The 22,872-nt window shown below is 43.7% G+C and overlaps 1 long non-coding RNA gene across 3 annotated transcripts; it reads left to right on the forward strand.

Moving 5' to 3' along the window:
- The first annotated feature begins 699 nt into the window (after positions 1-699).
- Positions 700-21,955, forward strand: LOC111771779 (uncharacterized). 3 transcript variants are annotated; one of them, XR_002805674.2, is made up of 4 exons: positions 700-984; positions 1,131-1,237; positions 20,083-20,198; positions 21,702-21,955. It is a non-coding gene; the product is annotated as an uncharacterized lncRNA (long non-coding RNA). The 3 variants fall into 3 exon arrangements; XR_011429450.1 differs by lacking the exon at positions 1,131-1,237 and having other exon boundaries at positions 724-984; XR_011429449.1 differs by lacking the exon at positions 700-984 and having other exon boundaries at positions 1,014-1,237.
- Positions 21,956-22,872: the final 917 nt, after the last annotated feature.

Here is a 22,872-nt window from a genome sequence, read left to right on the forward strand (position 1 = left end):
GAACTGGTCAGGGTCAGCCTGAAGTCCGGCCGCACCTTTGTGGCGGCGTTTCCGGTGTCAGCTCAGACTGCAAAGCCCTTCCGCGCTCTGCGACAGCCGGGCAAGCACCACTCAGGGCTTAGTCTGGAAGCTCTAGGGCTGTTTTCGATTGCAGTTCAGTTTTCAAAACCTTTGTTAAATGCTCTTTGGGTCTCTTGCTCGTGTGGGCAACTCAGGGGTGCGCCTAGGACCTTATGGGTTCATTCACATGACAAGGGGCTGCCTGCCTCCAGCTGGCTCCTCACCAGGATTCTCCCACCATCTCTGTCTACCAGGCTCCCCTCTTCCTGGTTCCTCCGGCCAGGCAGGCAGGGTTTTTCTCAGGTTTAGGTGCCCGTGCTGCAGTGACAGAAGCAGTGTGGCTTTGCAACTGAGGCTGGCTTTGGGGCCAACACAGAAAAATAAGAAAAAAGGAAAGGCACAAAGGCTGGCTCCTCCCACGCTCTCAGGCTCCTGGTCCTTTGGCTAGGAAGAGTACGTCACGTGGAGTTTTTGCTGTTTGCTCTCTGTGTTCTGCCTTTGGCCCACCATTTAGGTAAAAGCCAGGAGACGAAGGAAGGAAATGAGCAAACTCACTACTGTGTTGCTCCTTCTTCAAGTTTTGACTTCCTTCCGCAAATCCCCTGCTCTTGTTTACTTTTCAGAGTCCTCGGGTATTTTGTATTCTGTCCAGAGTCTTTAGCCGTAATTAATGGGACGAATAAGCTAAAGTGGGCTCACTCCATCTTTGCTGGCATCTGAAGCTTGGGATTTGTTTTGAATCAGCCTTCAACCCAGCCACACTACCCAGTACCTGCTGGTTCCCCGGCTCCTTCCTCTCCTCTTTACCTTCCACTGTGATGAAGCGGCCCATTGACTTCTAGGCACTTGACTTATCTGCTTAGTGTCTTGGCCTTCGCTGGCATTCTCCCTCCTGTGGGACAGCTCTTCAAACTCCCTCTCCAGGTAACACATCTCTCTTGGTTTGTCCCTAGGACCCCCGATGCCTGTGAACAAGTGCTGCCCTGCTTTGCTCTGCGGACACCACTTTCTTCTGGTCCTGGCCAGGACCAGCTGAACTTCACTTTTCTGGACCTTTTGTTATGTTCCAGGAGAGCCCATCGTGAGTCAGACTTAGTGGCCATAAAAGACGAGACAGGACAGGGTGAGGGCTAAGGGAACGAACCCGGACATCGAGGTGGCTCAAAGTGCACTGGAGGTAGGAGACCAACAGCAAAATCTCAACTTCTGAGTGGCACAGAGGACAGAGCCTTCACGGGTACAGGCGTGGTTGTTCAAGGGCTCTCTCTTGGTGGCTTTCCCATCGTGTGTAGTCTCGCTGGGAAAGGGCAGATAGATGATCTAGGATCAGCCTACAAGTGATTCCATGTTAATGCCCTCAGTGGTGGCAAAATTCATCCTTTGAAGGAATTTTTTGAAATAGTCCAAAGTCATCTGGAAAGAGCCATTTCTGGTCAATGAGATGAGTTATCAAGTTGGTGGTGCCATTAATGACCCCAAATGGGGTGGGAATATAAAAGACAATGGACTTGGGCAGCCTGTAAGTTATCTCAGATGACAGTTTAAAGAAGACTCAAATATACTGGGGGAAATGGCAGCATTGCCTCACGCTGTAACCACTTTGAATGGATAGGACTCATTCAGATGGTTAGGTCCCCTCCTGTGTAACTTCTGATCTAAAACCAGTCCATTAACTTCTAGACGCTTGATTTACCTGCTTAGTTTCCTGGACTTTGCTAGAATTCTCCCTTCTGTTGTGGCTTCTCTTCAAACTGATTACCCAGGGTATCAAGAGCTTCAGTTAGGAAATGGGTTTGGCTCCAAGTAACAAAGCTCTGAAAAACAAAGGCTTAAGCCACTAAGGCTTTATTATTCTTTATTTCACTGAACACCCTTAGCTGCAAGGGATATTGGGGAATGTGTTTTTCAGCTGTATCCCCATTGTCACCCGTCCCCAAACAGAGATTATTTTTGGTAAGAGAGAAAGGGATCTTGGGTTGGCAAACTGTTGGAATCTCTGTCACATCTGACAGACAGAAGTTGAATCTAAGTCCTTGCATCCGCTGGAATCACAGGGGGAAATACTGATTCATGCTTTGCGAGATAATGGAATGTGAGGACATTCCTACTGGTTTACTAATGGCTCTTCCTTGGTCCTTGGTTACCATTGGACATGGTGCCAATCCAAGTTGGACCCAAGATTTTGTTGGCCTTGACCACTGGTAAAAATGAGAAATTCAGCTCCATCGGCCCAGGTCATTAAAATTCATTTGAGTTCACGTTTTGAGAACTTAGACCACTACCTAATTTTCAAAGGTCCTCCTGAGGATGACTGTGTTACCGTACAAAGTCTCTGCCCAATGAGCATGAACAGCCGATTAATTATGGCATCAGCCTTTGGGAAAAGAGATCAGCTTTATTCTGCAGGATCGATCTGCAGGGGGCGAGGGGGCCTGTGCCCTCAGATCTGTCTCCCTGATCCAGGATTTGGGGAGAAATTTAAGAGGTTAGGGAGAGCAAGCTGCACGTGGAGATGCTGTGGGACAGGTTTTGATTGGTGGGCTTGAGGCATTTGTGGTAACCTGATGGGGTTCTAAACATTTTTGATGAGGTGGGGAAGCAATTTTCACACCGGATCTTCCTGAATGAGGAGCCCCTCACTTCTGATGAGACTCTCCCTTTCAAGTTCTGATCCTGTCCCCATCCTTGGGTTCCATAGGAAGGAGGATCTTTGGTTCTGAGGTTGTTTCAGGTCACGGTTTCTTCTGTTGCACATGCCCTGGCTCCATGACTTTGCAGATTTTCTGAAAGTCAATTCATAATCACTGTTGATGAGAGATGGGGTCAGTTGAACTGGTCCTGGAGGGCCCGTGGTTACAGTCGAAAGGAAGGTCCGTTTCGTGAACTGCTGAGTGTTCAGAATGGATTGTCTATACCTCCTTCTCCTTTACCTCCCAGATACTTCTCAGGGCTAACTCAGCCAGCCAGCCAGCCAGCCAGCCACCCACTTGCCATTTACTGAGTACCTATTGTGAATAAGGCCTGGTGCTGGGCACTAAGACCTCACAGATAAGTAAGAGAGGCATGGTCTTTATTTCTGAGGACCTCAAAGTCCATGAGCAGAAAATAACTTTGTCTGACCACAGGGGGTCAACGGGCAAGTGTGTTTGTGTGCAGATATCTTTACCTCGTTCTTGTGTAACTCGGGGCTGTGATGTGACTTGATTCATATCCATTCCTCTACTCCCTTCTGTTTTTTCATTTCAGTAAAAATAAGAGACAAAACTAAGCCTTTCTCTGCCATATAAAAACTTTAAATCTTAAAATTCAACCTGAGGCCAGTGCTTTCTCACTGTGCTGAGAATGACCAGATGGAAAGAAAATGGCCGGTCTTAAAATCCTTTCCTGTTTTGGACCAGGTTTGGATTTTATTTTTGCTTCACATTTTCCTTTTGTTCTTTTCCCAGTTTCCCTGTTGTTTTCTCAGGAAGGAGAATCCTCCCTCCCTTTTCGGCCCAGCACAGTGGAATTTATTCCCACACATCCCAAGCAGATTGACAGAGCATCCTGCAGGGACCTCATGGGGCTCACTTAATGCCCCAGAGGTGAGACAGTGCTGTGAGCTGGACAGGGGGCAGCCTGCAGTGGTTTCTGTTGATGTACAGCTGCTTTGTTTAAAGAGAGGAACATACCTCTCTGGTTTCTTTTTTTTTTTCTTCTTGTTTTTCTTATCTTTTATGAGTTTAAAAGCTCATTCTAGACCCAAATGGGAAGAATTTGTTGTTTTGGGGTTTTTTTGGTGACGAAGATTGTCCCTGAGCTAACATCTGTATCAATCTTCCTCTACTTTATGTGGGATGCCACCACAGCGTGGCTTGATGAGCGGTGTATAGATTTGTTCCTGGGATCCAAACCTGCAAATCCCGGGCCACTGAAGCAGAGCACGCAAACCCAACCACTATGCCACTGGGCCAGCCCCGCGAATGAGAAGAAATTTTAGAAGCAGAATTCTATAGTAATTTGAGAACAGAATGATGACAAGTGGCTTTAAAAGTGTGCCTACTTTACGTCTGGAAAGAAAACTCTTGTTTATTGTTACTGCCTTTCTATATTCTGCATAACTCTCATAGTAGCGCTGGTTGGGCTGAAGAAATGAGTCTTCTGGCCTTTAAAGGACGTGGAGCAGTCAGTCTAAATGGTGGAAGGCTGGAAGCCAACTTTGCTTACTAGATATCAGCAGGGGGTGCTGAGAGAGGGGACTGGGGGGATAATAATCAAAGCTGATGTTTTAAGCATCAAGCCAGTCCAGTGGGGTGGCGTGGGGCCATGCAGGCCTGCCACACAGAGTGGCTCTGTAGGAGGACACAGAGGTGTGAGGGAGCCTGCTGTGCTGGGGCATTCCAGGTATGGCCTCAATCGTGGTTGTCCCTGGGGGTGATGTTGGTGGACCTGAGGCTGGAGGAGGCACTGGGCCACACCATGAAGAACCCCACCAGCGGCCGGCCACAGGTTTTGAAGCAGGAGATTGACAAGACCAGATGGCATTTAGGGTCAGACACCCTCTCACCTCTGCTGGTTCCCTCCTTCCCAGTGTCCTCCCAGTCTTCTTCAGGAATAGCAAGAAGCACTGTCAGGAACAGAGGGTCATATGGGGAAACGATGCTCCAGAGAAGGCCAGTGATGGCTCACCTGAGTCCCACAGCCTTGCTGAAGCCATAGGGCCCAAACCCACACTCACATCTTTTGATTGTGTCTTTTGGTTTTGATCCAAACCAAGGAAGGCAGAAAAAAAGAAAATGAAGGAGAAGAGTGGGGGAATATTTCTGACTAGGTAAGACTTGAGTGTGCAGACAAGTGGGGCCTGTTCTGGTGACGGGCAAGATATTTGACCCTCCTCCTTCCTTCTCTCCACACCCCACAGATTTTAACCCTGAAGATCTCTCCAGACTGTTTAGAATGAGAGGTGCTGGAGGATAACCCCCTGCCCAAAATGGCCTGAACCATGGCTGTGGAGAAGACAGCGTCCTGTTTCTTGCTGACTGGAGGGTGTCTCTGGTGAGGGCTGATCTTGCCTACGCCAGTCTGGGGTAGGGTTGGGGCAGGGGAGCTGGGTCTTCAGGATACCTCAAGGCCCACATCCGGGGAGGGAGAGAGAAGCTTTGTCCTGAAATCTCCTCCCCCCAATCAAAGACTTTTCTTCCTGATCACATTGATTTTTTTCTGCCTATCTTGAGAGATCACCAAATCCTAAACTGGCTGATCCCTTTTTTAAGAAAAATTGAGGCAAAATTTACCCACAGTGAATAGCACAGATATTAAATGTACATTTGATGAGTTTTGACCAATGTATAACAAAGTAACCAACCAAGATATAGACCACGTCCATGTGCGTTTGAAAGCTTTTGTATGGTGTGGGGTTGGGCCGCAGTGTTCTATAACTTTCAATCATGTCAGGTGGGTCAATCGTTTTGTTCAAATCTGCTATTTCCTTGCTGTTTTTCTTTGTAGTTGTTTTATCAGTTACTGAGGTGTGTTGATATCTTGAGCTATGGTGATAGATTTATCTATTTTTCTCTTTGATTCCATTTTTGCTTCATGTATTTTGAAGCTCTGTTTTTTACATACACATTTATGATATGTCTTCCCGGTGAATTGACCTTTTATTGTAAATTGTCCCTCTTTATTTCCGTTAATGCTCTTCATCTTTAGGTGTATGTCTATGGAATTAACATAACCACATGCTCACTGTTTGCACATATTTCTCCATCCTTTTACTTTCATATAATGGGTGTTGTTCAGTTATGCAGTCTGAACACCTCAGAATGTTAATTAGAACGCACTGTTTATTTACATTTAATGTAATTACTAATATGGTTGGTTGAAGTCCCATATTTTGCCTTTAAATCTCTGTTTATCCCATCTCTTTTGTTATCCTGATTTTCCTTGTCTGCTTTCTTTTTGGTTAATCAAATTTTTTTGTATTCTATTTTTCCACTCTATTGATCTTTTACCTGTAACTGTCTATATTATTTTTAATTGTTAACCTAAGGATCACAATATCCATTATTTATCATAGTTACTTAATATTGTGCCTCTTTGAGTAAACTGTAGAAACTTTCACACAGTTGGGTTCCCTTTACCTTCCCCTCAGCCTTCGTGTGCGTATCACCCCAAAATTTACTGACTTAAAATAGCAGTAAACATTTATCACAAAAAAACCCATTTAACAAAATTTGACATCTGTTCAGGATAAAAACTTCTAACAAGATGGATATAGAAGGAATGTACTTCAACATAATAAAGGCTGTTTATGAAAGCGCACAGCTAACATTGTACTGAATGGTGAAAGGTTGAAATCTTTTCCTTTAAGATCAGGAATAAGACAAGGGTGCCCACTCTCACCACTCCTATTCAACATGGCACTAGAAGCCCTAGCCAGAGCAATCAGGCAAGAAAAAGAAATGAAAGGCATCAGAATTGGAAAGGAAGAAGTAAAATTGTTTCTATTTGCAGATGACATGATTTTATGTATAGAAAATCCTAAAGACTCCACCAAAAAACCGTTTGATCTAATCAATGAATTTAGTAAAGTAGCAGGATACAAAATTAACATACAAAATTTAGTAGTGTTTCTATACACTAAGACCAAGTTATTTGAAAAAGAAATAAAGAAAAACAACCCCATTTTCAATAGCATCAAAAACAAAAAATACTTAGGAATAAACTTAACCAAGGAGGTGAAAGATCTGTACACTGAAAACTACAAGACCTTGATGAAAGAAATTAAAGAAGACACAAATAAATAGAAACATATCCCACATTCATGGATTGGAATAATTAATATTGTGAGAATGGCCATATTACTCAAAGCCATCTATAGATTCAATGAAATCCCTATCAAGATTCCAATGGCAATTTTTACAGAAGTAGAAAAAACAGTTCTAAAATTTATATGGATTCACAAAAGACTCTGAATAGTCAAAACAATCTTGAACAAGAAGAACAAAATAAGAGGCATCACACTTTCTGATCTCAAGCTATATTGCAAAGCTGTAGTAATCAAAATGTCATAGTACTGGCATAAAAACATACACATAGACCAATGAAGTGGTATCAAGAGCCCAGAAATAAACCCATGCATATATGGTCAACTAATATTTGATAAGGGAGCCAAAAATATTTAATAGAGGAAAGATGGGCTGGGAAAATATGATCTTCACATGTAAAAGAATGAAACTGGACCCCTATCTTACACCACTCACAAAAATTTACTAAAATGGATTAAAGACTTAAATGTAAGACTGGAAACCATTAAGGCTCCTAGAAGAAAACATAAGAAAAAAGCTCCTTGACATGGATCTTGGCAATGATTTTTTTGACATCTAAAGCATTACCAAAAAAAATAAAAAATAAACAAGCAGGACTGGCTCAAGCTTCTGCAAAAGACAAAATCAACCAAATAGAGAAACACCCCATGGAATGGGAGAAAATGTTTGCAAACCGTATATCTGATAAGGGCTTAACAATGTCCGAAATATATAAAGCAGCATACAACTCAATAGCAAAAACAAATAATCCAATTTAAAAATGGGCAAAGGACCGGAACAGACATTTTTCCAAAGAAGGTATACGAATGGCCAACAGGTCCATGAAAATGTGCCCAACACCTCTAATAATTAGGGAAATGCAAATTAAAACCACAATGAGATATCACTCCACACCTGGCAGAATGACTATCATCAAAAAGACAAGAAATAACAAATGCTGGAGAGGATGTGGAGAAAGGGGAACCCTTGTGCACTGTTGGGAATGGAAACTGGTGTAGCCACTATGGAAAACAGCATGGAGATTCCTCAAAAAATTAAAAATAGAACTACCGTATGACCCGGCAATTCCATTTCTGGGAACATATCTGAAAGAAATGAAAACACTATGTTGAAGAGATAGCTGTACCCCCACGTTCATAGCAGCATTATTTACAATAGCCAAGACATGCAAACACCTTAAGTGTCCACTGACGAATGGATAAAGAAATTGTAGTGTATATACATATATACAAAGGGATACTATTAAATCATAAAAAAGAAGGAAATCCTGCCACTTGCGACAACATGGATGGACCTATGGATTTATGTAGATAAGTCAGACAAAGACAAATTCTATATGATCTCGCTTATATGTGTAATCTAAAAAACACCCCAACCAAACAAACCCCAAACTCATAGAAAAAGAGACCAGATTTTGGTTATCACAGGTGGGGGGTGGGGAGAGGCAGGACTGGAGGAAGGTGGTCAAAAGGTACGAACTTCCAGTTACGAGAGAAATAGGTACTAGGCACGTATTGTACAACGTGATGACTATATTTAGCCTTGCTGTGTGGTAGAGTTGAAAGTGGTTAAGAGAGTAAATCCTAAGAGATTTCATTACAGGGAAAAAACATTTCTTTTCTTTTTCTTTCTTTTTTTTGTATCTGTATAAGACAATGGATGTTAACTAAACTTAGTGTGGTTATCATTGCACAGTACATGTAAATCAAATCATTATGCTGTACACTTTAAACTTATACAGTTTTGTATCTCTATAAAAATGGAAAAGCGGTGCCGGCCCCCTGGCTGAGTGGTTACGTTTGCACCCTCTGCTTCACAGCCCAGGGTTTTGCCAGTTCGAATCCTGGGCGTGGACATGGCACTGCTCGTCAAGCCATGCTGAGGCGGCGTCCCACATACCACAACTAGAAGGACCCAAAACTAAAATACACGACTGTGTACCAGGGGGCTTTGGGAGAAAAAGGAAAAATAAAATAAAAATAAAAAGAAAGGAAAAATATGATTAAAGTATCCTAAGTATTTGCGGTTACCTTTTCAAGTAAACAAACAAAAAACAAAAAAATTATTATCCTCATCATTCCTGCAGATCAGGATTTTGAGAGTGGTCTCAGTGGGTAGTTCTGCCTTGGGGGTTGCAATGACGATATTGACTGGGGCTGAGGGATCAGAATGTATGATGGCTTAGTCACATGGCAGGCAAGTTGGTGCTGGTTCTTTGTGTGAGGGCTCAGTCTTTCCTCCCTGGACCTCTCTACAGGCTGCTGCCTGAGTGTCTTTACCAGATGGCTTCACAGAGCAAGTGATGAGAGAGAGAGAGAGTAAGGCAGGTAGGAGCTAACTTTTTTGTTACCTCCTTTGGAACTCACATAGCATCACCTCTGCTGTGTTTCATTCCTTAGAAACAAATGACTAAGGAGAGGGGCGCTAGTCTGGAAAAGGAAGTGTCAAATACTTTCGCAACATATTTTAAAACAGCACTGTTCTATTGTCAAATTATTTTACTTCTACATGTGTCCTAAACCCCGTAATAAAATGTTTTTTATTTGAAAGTCAGTTTGCCTTTATAGAAAATGACTGTCCTCTGTGTTTTCCCACACATTTAGCGTTTCCAGTGCTCTCCATTTCTTCCTGGAGACACGTCTCCTTCCGACACTATCTCCTGCAGTCTGCAGAGCTCCCTCAGCATATTTTGTTGTACAGTCTGCTTGTGACAAATTTTCTGAGCTTTCCCTCCTCTTACAACCTCACTTTTGAAGGATATTTTCTTTGGGTATAGGAACATTTATACATTGCTTCCCCGTTGTTCACAGGGGATATGTTCCAAGACCCCTAGTGGATGCCTGAAACCAGGGATAGTACCAAACCCTATATGTACTATATTTTTCCCTATATATAAATTCTTATGATAAAGTTTAATTTATAAATCAGGCAAAGTAAGAGATTAACAACAGTAACTAAGTATAGAACAATTATAACAATATACTGTAATGAAAGTTACCCTAGATCTTCGCAACCTCAGCATACAATATTTTTCTTTCCTTACTAAGTCAAGAACTTTCCTTTTCACTTAAAGGAAGTGCTTTACAGCTTCTCTTTGGCATATCCGAATTGCCAGCATCACTACTTTTGTGCTTTGGGGCCACTATTAAGTAATAAGTAATAAGGATTACTTCAACACAAGCACTGTGATACCACGATAGTCGTCTGACAACCCAGATGGCTACTAAATGACTAACGGGTACGTAGATATGCAGTGTGAACACGCCGGACAAAGATGGTTCATGTCCCAGGCAGGATGGAGAAGGATGGCTCAAGATTTCATCATGCTACTCAGAATGCCATGCAATTTAAAACTTGTAAATTGTTTATTTCTGAAACTTTCCATTTAATGTTTTCAGACCACAGTTGACCATGGATAACTGAAACTGTGGAGGGCGAGACCTCGGAGAAGGGGGGACTACTCTGTATACACATGGGTTTTACTTTCAGCACTTTCACGCTGTTTTTCCATTGTCTTCTGGCATCCATTGTGTCACGTGAGAAATTAGCCATCATTTGTACGATTTGTAATTGTTATTCTGGATGTGGTGCCTTTTTTTTTCCCCTAGCTGCTTTGAATATTTTATCTTTATCTTAGGTTTCAGCAGTTTGACTATGATGTGCCTAGTTGTAGTTTTGTTTGTGTTTTTTCTATTTTGTGGTCAATGTGCTTCTTCTTGATTATGTAGATTGATGTTTGTAACCAAATTTGAGAAAAATTAATTTTTAAAAATTTGTTCTATTAATGTGGTGTAATATATTGATTGGTGTTTTTATGTTCACCCATACTTCCATTCCTGGGGCAAATTGCCTTTAGTCATGGTGTATGATCCTCTTAATATGCTGTTGGATTCAGTTTGCTGGTATTGTTAAGAATTTTTGCATGTGCATTCATAAGGAATATTGGTCTGTAGTTTACTTTCTTGTAAGCTCTTTATATGGCTTTGATATTGAGATGATGCTGGCTGCATAGAATGAGTTGAGAGTGCTCCCTACTGTTCTATTCTGTTTGGAAGAGTTTCAGGATCAGCACTTCTTTAAATGTTTAGTAAAATCCACTGGTGAAGCCATCTGGTCCTGGATTTTCCTTTGTGGAGGATTTTTAGTTTTTCAGTTTTTTGGGTTTTTTTGTGGGGAAGATTGGCCCTGAGTTAACATCTGTTGCCAATCTTCCTCTTTTTTTAAATTTCTCCCCAAAGCCCCAGTACATGGTTGTATATCATCGTTCTAAGTCCTTCTAGTTCTTCTATGTGGGATGCTGCCACAGCATGGCTAGATGAGTGGCATGTAGGTCCATGCCCAGGATCTGAACTGGTGAACCCCAGGCTGCCAAAGCAGAGCACGTGAACTTAGCCACTGGGCCAGGGGGCCAGCCCCTTTATGGAGGTTTTGATTACTGATTCAATCTCTTTACTTGTTATGGGTCTGGTTAGATTTTCTATATCTTCTGGGACCCTTTTGGTAATTTGTGTTTTCTAGGAAGTTGTCCATTTCACCTGGGTTGTCTAATTTGTTGGTGTACAATTGTTCATGGTATTCTCTTATAGTGCTTTTTATTTCTGTAAAGTCAATAGTAATGTCAATTAATTTTAAAAATTCAGGTATTGTAATTTTCAGTTGTAGAATTCTCATTTTCTTCTTTTTACAGTTTCCACTTCCATGGTTTTTATAGTTTTTGTTTTCTTTTGAGATTGGCACCTGAGCTAACATCTGTTGCCAGTCTTCTTTTTTTTTCTCTTCTTCTCCCCAAAGCCCCCGAGTATATAATTGTATTTTCTAGTTATGAGTGCCTCTGGTTGTGCTATGTGAGATGAAACCTCAGCATGGCCTGATGAACGGTGCCATGTCCGTATCCAGGATCCAAACCGGCGAAACCCTGGGCCACCAAAGCGGAGTGTGTGAACTTAACCACTCGGCCATGAGGCCAGCCCTGGTTTTTATAGTTTTAAAGTTCCATTTCCAAACTTTTTATAGTTTCCATCTGTTCACTCATTATATTCATGTTTTCTTTTAACTCTTTCAACATATTTATAATAGCTCTTTAAAATTCCTTATAGGTGAATTTCAGCATTTTGGCAATCTCAGGATCTGTTTATATTGCAGTTTTTTTTCTTCATTATGGCTCACATTTTCCTGCTGCTTTGCATATCTAGTAGTTCTTTTTTTGTCATATGATGGACATCATGGATGATGTATTTTCAGAAATTTGGGCCATTCTGTCTTCCTTTAATTGGTGTGACAGATGTTGGGTTTGTTTTTGCAGGCTGAATTACTGATAGGTCTTCTTGATCTCGTCAAGCTTGGCTCTGTTCTTTGCTATGGCTTCTTTATTTCAGGTTTGTCCCTTAGTTCTAAGGCATGGTTTTTACTCTAGTGAATTGTCTAATACTGAACATTGTATTCTTGGGTCTCAACTGAGTGCTCAAGTCCTTGGTGAAACCTCTCCACTCTGGCTTGGTCAGAATTTCACCATCTCCCAGTTCTTTGCATTCTTTGACTCTATTCTTCCATTGATAAGCCTCACATCAATCTCTCTTTTCTACATCTATGTAGAAACAAACTACGTGTTTATCACTGGATGAATGAATACACAAGTGTGGTATATCTATAAAATGAAATATTATCCAACCATAAAAAGGAGTGGAGCACTGATATATGATTCAATGTAGATTAATCTCTAAGATATTATATTAAGTGAAAGAAGCCAGACACCAAAGGTCACATATTGTATGATTCCATTTATATAAGATATCTAGAATAGGTAAATCCATAGAGACAGAAAGCAGGCGGGTGGTTGCCAGTGGCTTGGGGGAAGGGATAATGGGCAGTAACTGCTTAGTGAGTATGAAGTTTTATTTTGGGGTGATGGTTCAATCAAATAAGATAGCTCTGGAATCCCTGACTCCGTATTTCACTGAGAATAATTTAGTATTGGCCCTGATGGGATCGTCACTTAATGTAAATCACTGGAAAAGATATATCATTTTCAATTTAATTTTTAGTCTATTTCATTATTGATTTATTATATGTGACATTTAAGCAAATGACTTGTCTCCATTAGTCTAGCAACAATGCAAAAGATGTGGAATGTGATGTCCAATATTTAACTCAGGGACTCTAGGATACCAGAGAAACCACCTGGAGCCTCAGTTACACGAGGGCTGCTGGGCCTGCTGGGAGTCATGGTGAGGAGACCTGGAGCTGTGAGTTGAGGTCTAGGACACTGGACTCTTAAAGATGGAGGTGAGAGCTGCTCCTGACCCACGTGGGGAGTGTGTGTACAGTCACAACCGTCCTCTTGAGGAGTGAAAGTCTCTCACTATCTATGTTCTCCGTTATGATGGGCATATTACAGCAGCAGAACCCTCTGGGAAGTGGGGCTATGACTTTGAGCAACAGGCAGGGGAAGTGCTGTGGGTGGACTGTCTTGGCAGAGACAGGCTCCAGCCAACTGAGGGGTCAGGAAACAGTCCCTGAGATGAGTATGGGGGAGGAGACAGGCAAGGTGTGAGGTAGAGAGAGTAAGGATGGATAAAGGTCCAGTCCTGGAGAATTTGACCTATTCCCTTAGAAAAGGGGATGATAATGCGAGGAAGCATATGGCCCCTTTGGACGAAAAGAGAGCTGGAACCCTGGTAGGGAGAGAGAGCTCTCCACAACCTGGTCAAAGGGTCAGTTACAATGGGGCATGGGAAACAGCTCAGGGTGTGAGTAGGAGCTATGCGATGGCACTGTGGATTGTGACACTGACCGCAGTTGCAGACAAAAGCACCAGCTACTTTCCTGTGTTACTGGAGAATTTAAGTCATTTGGGTATCAGTTTTGGTTACCACCCCAAAACTCAGTGGCTAAATTTTATAATTTGGTGGACTGACCATGAGGTTTCTCTGCTGTACATAGCCAGGGCGCTGGGATACCTTGGAGAAGGCCCAAAATACCCTCAGTCACAGGCTGGCAGTTGGTGCTGGCCACCAGCTGAGAGCTCAGCTGGGACTGTCAGCTGGGGACCTCGGTTCTCCTCCACCTGGGCTTTTCCATATGACTGCTTCAAAAGGCAAAGGGGGAAGCCACACATGTCTTAAGTGCCAATCTTGGAAGTTACGCACTGTTACGTCCATGACAGTTTATTCGTTAAAACGGGCACCTGGACCAGTCCAGACTCAAAGAAGGGTCATAAACTTCCCCTCTTGATGGGAGAGTGGTGAGATCGCAGTGCAAAAGGGCATTCGGGAGGGGGACATTGTCTGGCTGTCCTTGGAAACACAATCTACTGTAGGGTCTTTCCAGGTGAGGGGAAAGACCTGGGAGAATGGGGAGGTCTCAGTGATTCTCCCGTAGGAGACGAAACTTCATGCTGTGCTTGCCAAGAAATTAAATTATTTACTTCTCATAACAATATAACAGTACAACACTACAATTACGCCCATTTTATGGGTGAAGAAAGTAAGTCATGGAGAAATTATGTAATTTTTTAAGGTCACACAGCTAGTAAGTAGTGGAGTCAGGATTCCTACCCTGTCAGTATGGCTGTAGAGTGTGCATCCCCATTGCGATTGGTACCATCTAGACCCTGGATCTTCTTTGCAAACTGCCCCATGGGTATTAGTCGGGGCAGAGAAGGTAACAAATTAAAATTCCAAAGCTCATTTCTTCTTGTTATGCTTTGAGAAAGCCCATCTTCTCTTGTCATGCCTATTATGCTTTAACCTCTCTCTTTTTATGGTATCTAATTTCCATGGTGCTGAAATGTGCAGGTTTCTCCTGTTCCCTGTAATGTGGTCGGCTTTATCCTTATCACTTAAAAACATGATGCTGAATTCCACAATCCTTTCGTCTGTGACCCCTCCATGCTCGGCACAGCACAGGTCTTGTACTCAGAGGTATATTCCGGCCTTGTAGGAGCAGCTGCTGGCAATGCACAGGGCGTTTCAAGCCTGCAGGTGCTCAGCGTCTTGTGTCCCGGAAACCTGAAAGCCTCCCTTATGGGAACAGTACAAGCGATCCGGCGATTTTTGCTTTAGTGGTGAAAGCAACTGCTTCAGCCCTGCCCTGTGCCCTCCAGACTCCAGTGACCCCGGCACTTTTTCCTGAATAGAACAGGCCAATAGGCCCAGCTACTGTTCAGAGAGGGGTGTGTGTGTACATCCATGGGTGCCTAGTAAAACAGAATCTGACATCTAAAAAGGGGCAAATGCATGTCCCTTGTTCTGTAAAGAGTGACGGCAGGGCTTGTGCTGCCCCCGTGCCCCCACAGGGGTGTTTGGAGGAGGCTGGGCACCCAGGACACGATAGACACAACGTCTGTGTTAGAGACCCCAGAACAAGGGCAGGGTGGGGGTGGCTGTAGAAGGCAGATGTCTCGTCAACTTTTTCTCGTTGTTGTTTACTTTCGTAGTTCTACTAACAAAGTTCACACAATTCTTGTCATTTTCTGTGTGGGCTCCAGGTTCATTTTGTCTCTACTGTCCAAGGATCTGCACTTAGTAGGTGTTCACCAGATATTTGCCAAATGGACTAATGTAAATTTTTCTTTTTTTGGAATAACTTTATAAAATGCAATGCCAAAGGAGGCTTAGATCTTATTAGATCTTATCCCTAATGCCAGGATGTCACAGACTTCTGTGGCTGAGGTCCTGGCCTCCTCTTTCATGCCGTAAACATCATGGACGCGAAAGTGGAGTGCCAGTGCACGTGTGCAGAGAGGCCTGTTCGAGGTCCCAGGAACCAGTCACTCTATGTATACAGTGATGTCGTCTGTCAAGGTCACTCACTAGGACACCCCACACATTGCAGTACAAGTGAGAATCCAGGCCAGATTGTCCAGAGGCAAAACAGAGGCCAACACATACAGCAGTCCCCCCTTACCTGCAGGGCATATGTTCCAAGCCCCGCAGTAGATGCCTGAAACCACAGATGGTATTGAACCCTGTATATACTACGTTTTTTCCTATGCATATCTACCTATGATGAAGTTTGATATGTAAATTAGGCACAGTAAGAGGTGAACAACAATATCTAATAGGAAAATAGAACAGTTACAACAATACACTGTAGTAAAGTCACTACAGATCTCAGCACCCTCAGCATATGATTTCTTTCTTTCCTCACTAAGACAAGAACTTTTACTTTTTCACTTAAAGGAAGCACTTTGCCGACTTCTCTTTGGCATATCTCAGTTGCCAGCATCACTTTTCTTGCGCTTTGGGGCCATTATTAAGTAAAACAAGGGTGACTTGACCATGAGCACCGGGATACCTTAAAGGTGCGTCTGATGACTGAGAGGGCTGCTCAGTGACTGACGGCGGGCGTCGAGCCAAAGGGATGATTCAAGTCCCAGGCAGGATGGGGCCGGGTGGCACAAGATTTCATCACGCCACTCAGAAGGGTGCACAATTTAAATCATATGAATTGTTTATTTCCAGCATTTTCCATTTTCGGACTGTGGTTGACTGCAAGTAACTGCCAAGTGCGGAAAGTGAAACCGTGGATCCTGCGGGACCACTGCACACGTGCAAAGGCACTAACGAATTTCGCTCACGGTCAGGCCTTGCCCGGAGGCTGCTCGCCTTATTTGGTTGTAAACGTGGTCATTCCAGTTCCCATGCAGGCGGGAAGCTGTAGGTGAAGTGGGCTGGGGCTGATGCTGCTGGAGGAGGCACAGCGAGTGTCATTGCGGCCCCTCCTGTGTCATGGTGGAGTTTGCTGTTTTGTCACAGTGTGAGCCACTGAACCACCAAGGCTCAGCACCCTTCTCAGCCCGTGCTACGGGTGGCACGTGAGAGCCTATGCTTCTGGCTGCTCAAAGGGGCTCTCCCACCACAGGCAGGATGGAGGCCTCAGACCGGACTGCTTGAGAAGCCAGTTCAACTCCTTCCTTCAGCAGGTTTCTTTTTTTTTAATTAAAAAGTTGAAAGAAAATTCTGTTCAGAACTAGTAGTTTTAATGATTTGGGATGAAATTTTTAATTTGTTCTCTGGGGTTAAAAAGCATAGTTTCCTCACCTGTACTACTGTGACAGTGTATCTGACGGGTGTGTCGTGACAGATGTTTCATTTGTTTTTAAGCATGCATTTTTGAAATACTTTTTGTTTCTTGGGTTTATAACCATGGCCTAACTCTATATGCCTTGAAGACAGGGCCAGAAAAAGATGCCTTACGATGTATTTGCAGAAAGAAACCCATGGAATCCACTCTGTGAGAAGGAGGATTATCCATACGGAAAGTTCTCTCTTGAAACAGGAGGAAGTTGGGTTTTTTTTCTGATTAAAAAAACTAACACGAAATCACTTTACTAGTTCAGAAAATATAAAAAATTGTGTGAGAAGAAAATAAAGCCACTGATAATACCACCACCCAGGTAACTATAGTTAACAAATGTCTATGCTTCTACATATTTCCCTGTCTATGAATACACATACATACTTATTTTATTATTACTTTTTACAAAATGGACTGAAATGACTTCTGACACCAACCACTCAGAATTAGCACAGACAGGGTGAGGCCTCCGTCCGCCACAAGACCGCTCTCACCCCAGCCCCCTCCTCTCCTAAGAGCTCAGGCTGGTATCACAGGACTCGAAGCCCCGCCCCTCGGATCACAGGGCTGTCTTCCAGGCGGTCCGCTGCCAACCTGTGTCACCTCATTAGCATAAACTGTCAGGGCTCATTAGCATAAACTGTCAGGGCTCACTGTGAATAACAAAGACATTCGTATCACTTGGGAAAATCCAAAGATTTAGAGGCTACATCCCAGGAAGTGAGGAGGGATGTAGACCATCCCAACTCTTTATTACATAGGAGACATGGTACTATATTCACTGCTATGTTTCAATGATTCTGAAATGCATATTATTTTTCACATTTTAACATCGCCGAAAATGGGATATAGCTTACAATTGCTGTTGCCCTTATAATAGTTGTGGCACAGTTGTCATTCTTGCAATTATACATCAAAACTTGCACAGTGGATATCAGATGCTTGGAGGAAAATGCTGCCGCAGGACTAGAGCACCTTCCTGAGAACAGCGGTGCCGTCAAGGCGCTGGCTGCCACCGGGGGTGGGACCGGTGGGAACGTGCTCGGCCGCATTGCTGAGCCTCCACCTGGTCCGGGAATGCGGGACTCTGAGGGTGAAGAAGCTTTAGGGACACCTGGACTGATCTGTTTTCCTTACAACTTCCTTTTGACGTCTGTACAAATTTTTTTCCCTTAGTGATACGCAATATAATTGGCGCATCTTGTAATCGAAGCTATGATATGCTCAATGAACACAGAATTTCCTAACTGTTTTTTTCTCCTAGTGTATCGTGAGCATCTTTCCACATCAAAATACTTCACATTCGTCATGATATATAGTTTTCATTGCATCGCTATACAATGATTTATTTAACCAATCCCCTACTTTTGGACATTTGTGCTCTTTTCGTTTCCACTGTTATAACAAAGGCTGAGATATATGTGGTCTAGGTGTTTCTCCAAGATAAATTTCTTGAGGTGTAATTTATGGGCCGCTGTATTTCCACATTTTACCGACGTGCTGCCAGTTTCCTTCTGGGGAAGTTGCGCCTGTCCAGCCTCTCCAGCAGTGGCTGAGCGTGGTGCCACACCCAGGCCCTCTCTAGTTTCTATTATCTGTCAATCTCCTGCCAATACTTCCCCCACCCCCACTGCCTCCAAGGATTCCATTCCGATTTGAATTTTTTTGATTATCAGTGAGGTTGACTATTTTTAAAGTATGTTATTGGCTATTTGTATTTCTTCTTTTATAAATTGCTTATTTGTGTCCACTGCACTTTTTTTGGGGGGAGGGGTCATTTGTCTTTTCTCTCACATATATTATAAATATTTTTCCCGGTTTTTGGATTGTCCTTAGTTTTGGCTTAAGTCATAACAAAGGCTGAGGCCTTATTAACACGTTGTCCCGTCACATTCAGACCAAACACTAACAGGCCCAGGTGATGTGTCTGAGGGAACTGCCAGGTGGCTGCCAGGGCTGCCCTTGGGGTTGCCAGCTGCATGACCATGGTGACCCCAGGGGCAGGGCAGCGAGCCTACCTGGGGTTAGAACTGCTAGGTGGGCTAGCATCCCAACCCGGTAATCAGCAGTCTCGTCTTGCTGAATTAAAGAGGCTGGGCTGCCACCTTGGGCAAGGACTCCAGGACACAGTGATGCCATATGTGATCCAAACTCACAGCAGCAGGTGCAGCTGGTACACGTCCTTAGCAAGAAGCAGGTAGAGAGAACGCGGTGCCGCCGCCCCAACGCGCTGGCGCCTCTGCACCTGCTGTGTTCCTTGGCAGCTCTTCCCCGGAAGGGGCAATCCTCCTCTGAGCCTCCGGCGTCCCAGCCTCCCCAGGAGGTTGTATTAGGAGGCAGTGAGAAAGTGATAAGCCTTTGACAGCAGCTCTTTGTTGCTCAGAAACTGCTCTTGGCTCCCTATTGAAGTCACGGAGGTGAACAACTGTGAAGCTTTCAGAGGGGCTGAGAGAGGCCCAGGCCGCTGGACCCCAGGACCCCCTTGTCGACAACCTGAGACACTGTTCATTAGACTCACAATATGGTCCACTTCAGATGAATCTCTGTTCCATTTCTGAAAATTGATGATATTTTTGCATTCTGAGGCCTCTACTTTTGATAAAACAAAGTCATAGTATTTTTTGGGGAGAAAATAAGGGAAAAGAAGCTGACACTTATGAAGGGCCCACTAGGTGCCAGACACTGTGCATAGCACTTTAAAATGCGTTACCTCGACCACGGGGAGGGGAGCGTCATCTGAGACCTGTGCATAACTCATGGGAGATTATTATAAACATCACAGAGGACATCATGAACCATTAGAAAGGCTTTTTTTTAAGGCTTCATACTTTAAAAGGAGAGGTAAAGAGTAGAAACTGAGCAACTTTTCCCAGTCATTTAAATCAAATCACACTCTTGTTCCATAGATCTTTATATGTAAACGTATGTGTGTGTATATATAAATATACAAAATAAAATATACATATAGTCAAATATATACATAGCTAAATATATATATATGATTTGCCTCCACAAGACCCTAATGCTCCCCTTTATACAGCTAAACTTAACATCTGTCTCTTTGGGGTGGCATGGAGGACCGCAAAGCTTTGGAAGAGATGGGCACTTGTAATGAGATCCCCTTTTTCATTTCTTACAGCAGCAGAACAGAAAGAACGTCAGCGGAACAGAAAGGAGTCCCTGCTTTCAGAGGTGGCACAAAGCTCCAGAATCACCACGGGCTTTGTGCTGGGTCAGCTGGCACCCACCTGGCAGGTAATGAGGCATGGGCACTGACCAGTGAGACTGATGTTGGTCTTGGGGGCGGGAGCGGGGTCAGGGTCCTGAACAGCCTGAGGGGCCACTCCTTAGCCCATTAGTTGCATTGGGGGTAGGTCTAGGTGGGAATCAATTGAGAGCCTTGGGACGCCAGCTGTTTACTAACTCAACCTTTTATAACCTGCACGGCCACACCAGAGGATATCAGGCAAACACTGGCCTTGTTGGCAAGCCCCTAACCAGAATGACTTCCAGGTTTTAGGAAGAACAAGAGCGTTCGTTTGAATAGATGGTCTGAGAAGCAAGCTCCTAGATGGAGCATCAAGTGGAACGCCCATCCCACAGGTGGATTTCTCTCTCTCTCTCTCTGTTTCTCTCTCTCTTTCCTGAACATGAATTCCCCTCTGGTTTCTGCTGCTTCTTTGACTCTTATCTTGTGTTACATGTGTTTTTTTCTCTAAGTATGTGGATAGCCTTCTCAACTAGGTTGGACCTTTGTGTTAGTTCCGTTGCTGCCAAGCGACTCCAAAATGTAGCAACTTAATAAGTATTTGTTATCTCGCTTGGTCACTGAGGGTCAGAAATCTGCGAGCAGCTTAACGCAGGGGTCTGGCCCAGGCCTCTCCCGAGGTCGCAGTCAAGCTGTCAGCCAAGACTGACTGCTGTCATCTGAAGGCTGGACTGGGGCTGGAGAATCAGCTTCCATGCTCACTCCCCTGGCTGCGGCAGGAACCTTTAGTTCCTAAGTTCCTCTCTGTGCCTCACCATGTGGGACTCTCCACAGGGCAGCATGGCAGCAGGCTTCCATGAGTGAGCAATCCAAGAGACAGCAAGACAGAAGCCAACGTCTTTAATAACCTAGATTCTGAGTGGCACACCATCACTTTGGTCCTATACTGTTGGCCACACAGACCGACCCTGATACAATGTGGGAGGGATCCACACAAGGAAGCAGGCACCAGGAAACAGCATTATTGAGAGCCATCTCAAAGGCTGCCTGGCTACCATGAGCCTCCTCTGAGAGACGGCTGCTTCGGACACATCTTTTCACTGCCAATATTTGACACAGGTCTGGTCAGGTAGGAGGTGCCCAATGAGGTTTGTTGATGATGAAGAGATGTTGGGCACTCACCATAAGCTGGAATTAAATGAAAAGTCCTCCTGAGGATGAGGCATAATCAGAAATATTTCTTAATAGACATAATTAATACTGCAGAATATTTTTCTGATTTTCAATTGTTTTCATTTATATTAATAAAGTAAGGCTTGGGCCTAAGTAGGATAAAATTAAATGTCCAGGGGATGGCTTGAAATGGGCCCTAACTGACTATTTCCTCCCTAACTATTATGGTGGGCACTAATTCTATTCAAAACCACAAGAAGGATAAGGCATCATCAGAGAAAGATAAACCTCACACAATTGGTTTTTAAAGAAAATTTTTACATCCCACATTATTCTAAATGGGTTTATAGTAAGCCCTTGCCTTTTTTTATTCTCAGAAACTGAAGTTGGACTCCTTGAGAAGAATGATTAATCTAAACTCACCAGCCATTAACTAAGGATTGGTTTATTATACAGACTTGAAGGAAGACCTCGTCTCCTCTCCTAACTTCTTTGCTCTCCATGAGTTCTTAATCTCCAAGACCAGACAAAAACAAAGGATTTTTAGAGTAAGGTCGGTATAAAAACTTCCCCACCATTTTTTTTTACTGTTTTCCAATTTACAGAAAAATAAAGCTGGAGTAGAAATAAAGACAGCTACCATTTATTGTGTGCTTATAATATGTCCTGCCCGTGCTAGGAGGTGCACTCTTCCTTCTTTTTTCTTCTATATTTCATGGTGAAGGGGACCCCACACTCAGGGAGGTCAAGTAATTTGCCAGAGGCCCTAAATGTAGCGTGGTCTCAGGTCTCAGGGCTCATAACTGCCGCCTTATCCATCACAGTCTACGAAAATGTCAATCTTCCTTCAAGAGCAAATGGCGCTGAATTCCAGAGTTTAATGAAGCTTTACATGAGAAGTGGCTGGGAGTAGAACTATAAAACAGAGACAGTACAATACTAAGAGCCTGCTCTCCTTTCGATGAGCTTGATGTTGGGTTGAAATAGTATAATGAAACTATGAAGCCAATAAGACCACTTGTCACCAGAATTTGGCTTACAAGTGAGATTTGGGGTCAATTTAGATGTGTTGAAAGTAAACTTTGTGAAGAAACACGAACAACAATGAAAAGATCCACGTCCTCACCGGCCTGTCTAAGCGCAGGCAGGCAGTGGGGCAGCGTCTGACCTCATCATTTCCACCACGTTAAAAACGGCCCCTCCTCAACTCTTGACCCAGTGATTATTTGTTCTTTCATTCTTCAAGAAGTATTTGTTGGCCGTGGTGTACTCAGGTTCCTTTGTCCCCGCAGAGCCTCTCCCCCGGCGCCCACGGCCACGCTCGGCAGACAGTCTGTGTGTGGTGGGGGTCGAGGTCTGGGAAATGGTGCTCTTGCTGGGAAATGGCAGATCTGGCCTCTAAGCTTCAGGAACCAGTGGCCCTATCTAGAAAATGCTTCCCTGCACTGCATTCCTGGTTGACCGGCCTTTCCTTCTGTGGTCTCTCCTGAGGAGTGGACCAATTCCCCGAGGCTGACGAGAACCCAGAGAAGTCCTTGCTGTCTCCTG

The sequence above is a fragment of the Equus caballus genome, chromosome 20 (assembly GCF_041296265.1).
Source record: "Equus caballus isolate H_3958 breed thoroughbred chromosome 20, TB-T2T, whole genome shotgun sequence".
In the NCBI taxonomy this organism is placed as follows: domain Eukaryota; kingdom Metazoa; phylum Chordata; class Mammalia; order Perissodactyla; family Equidae; genus Equus; species Equus caballus.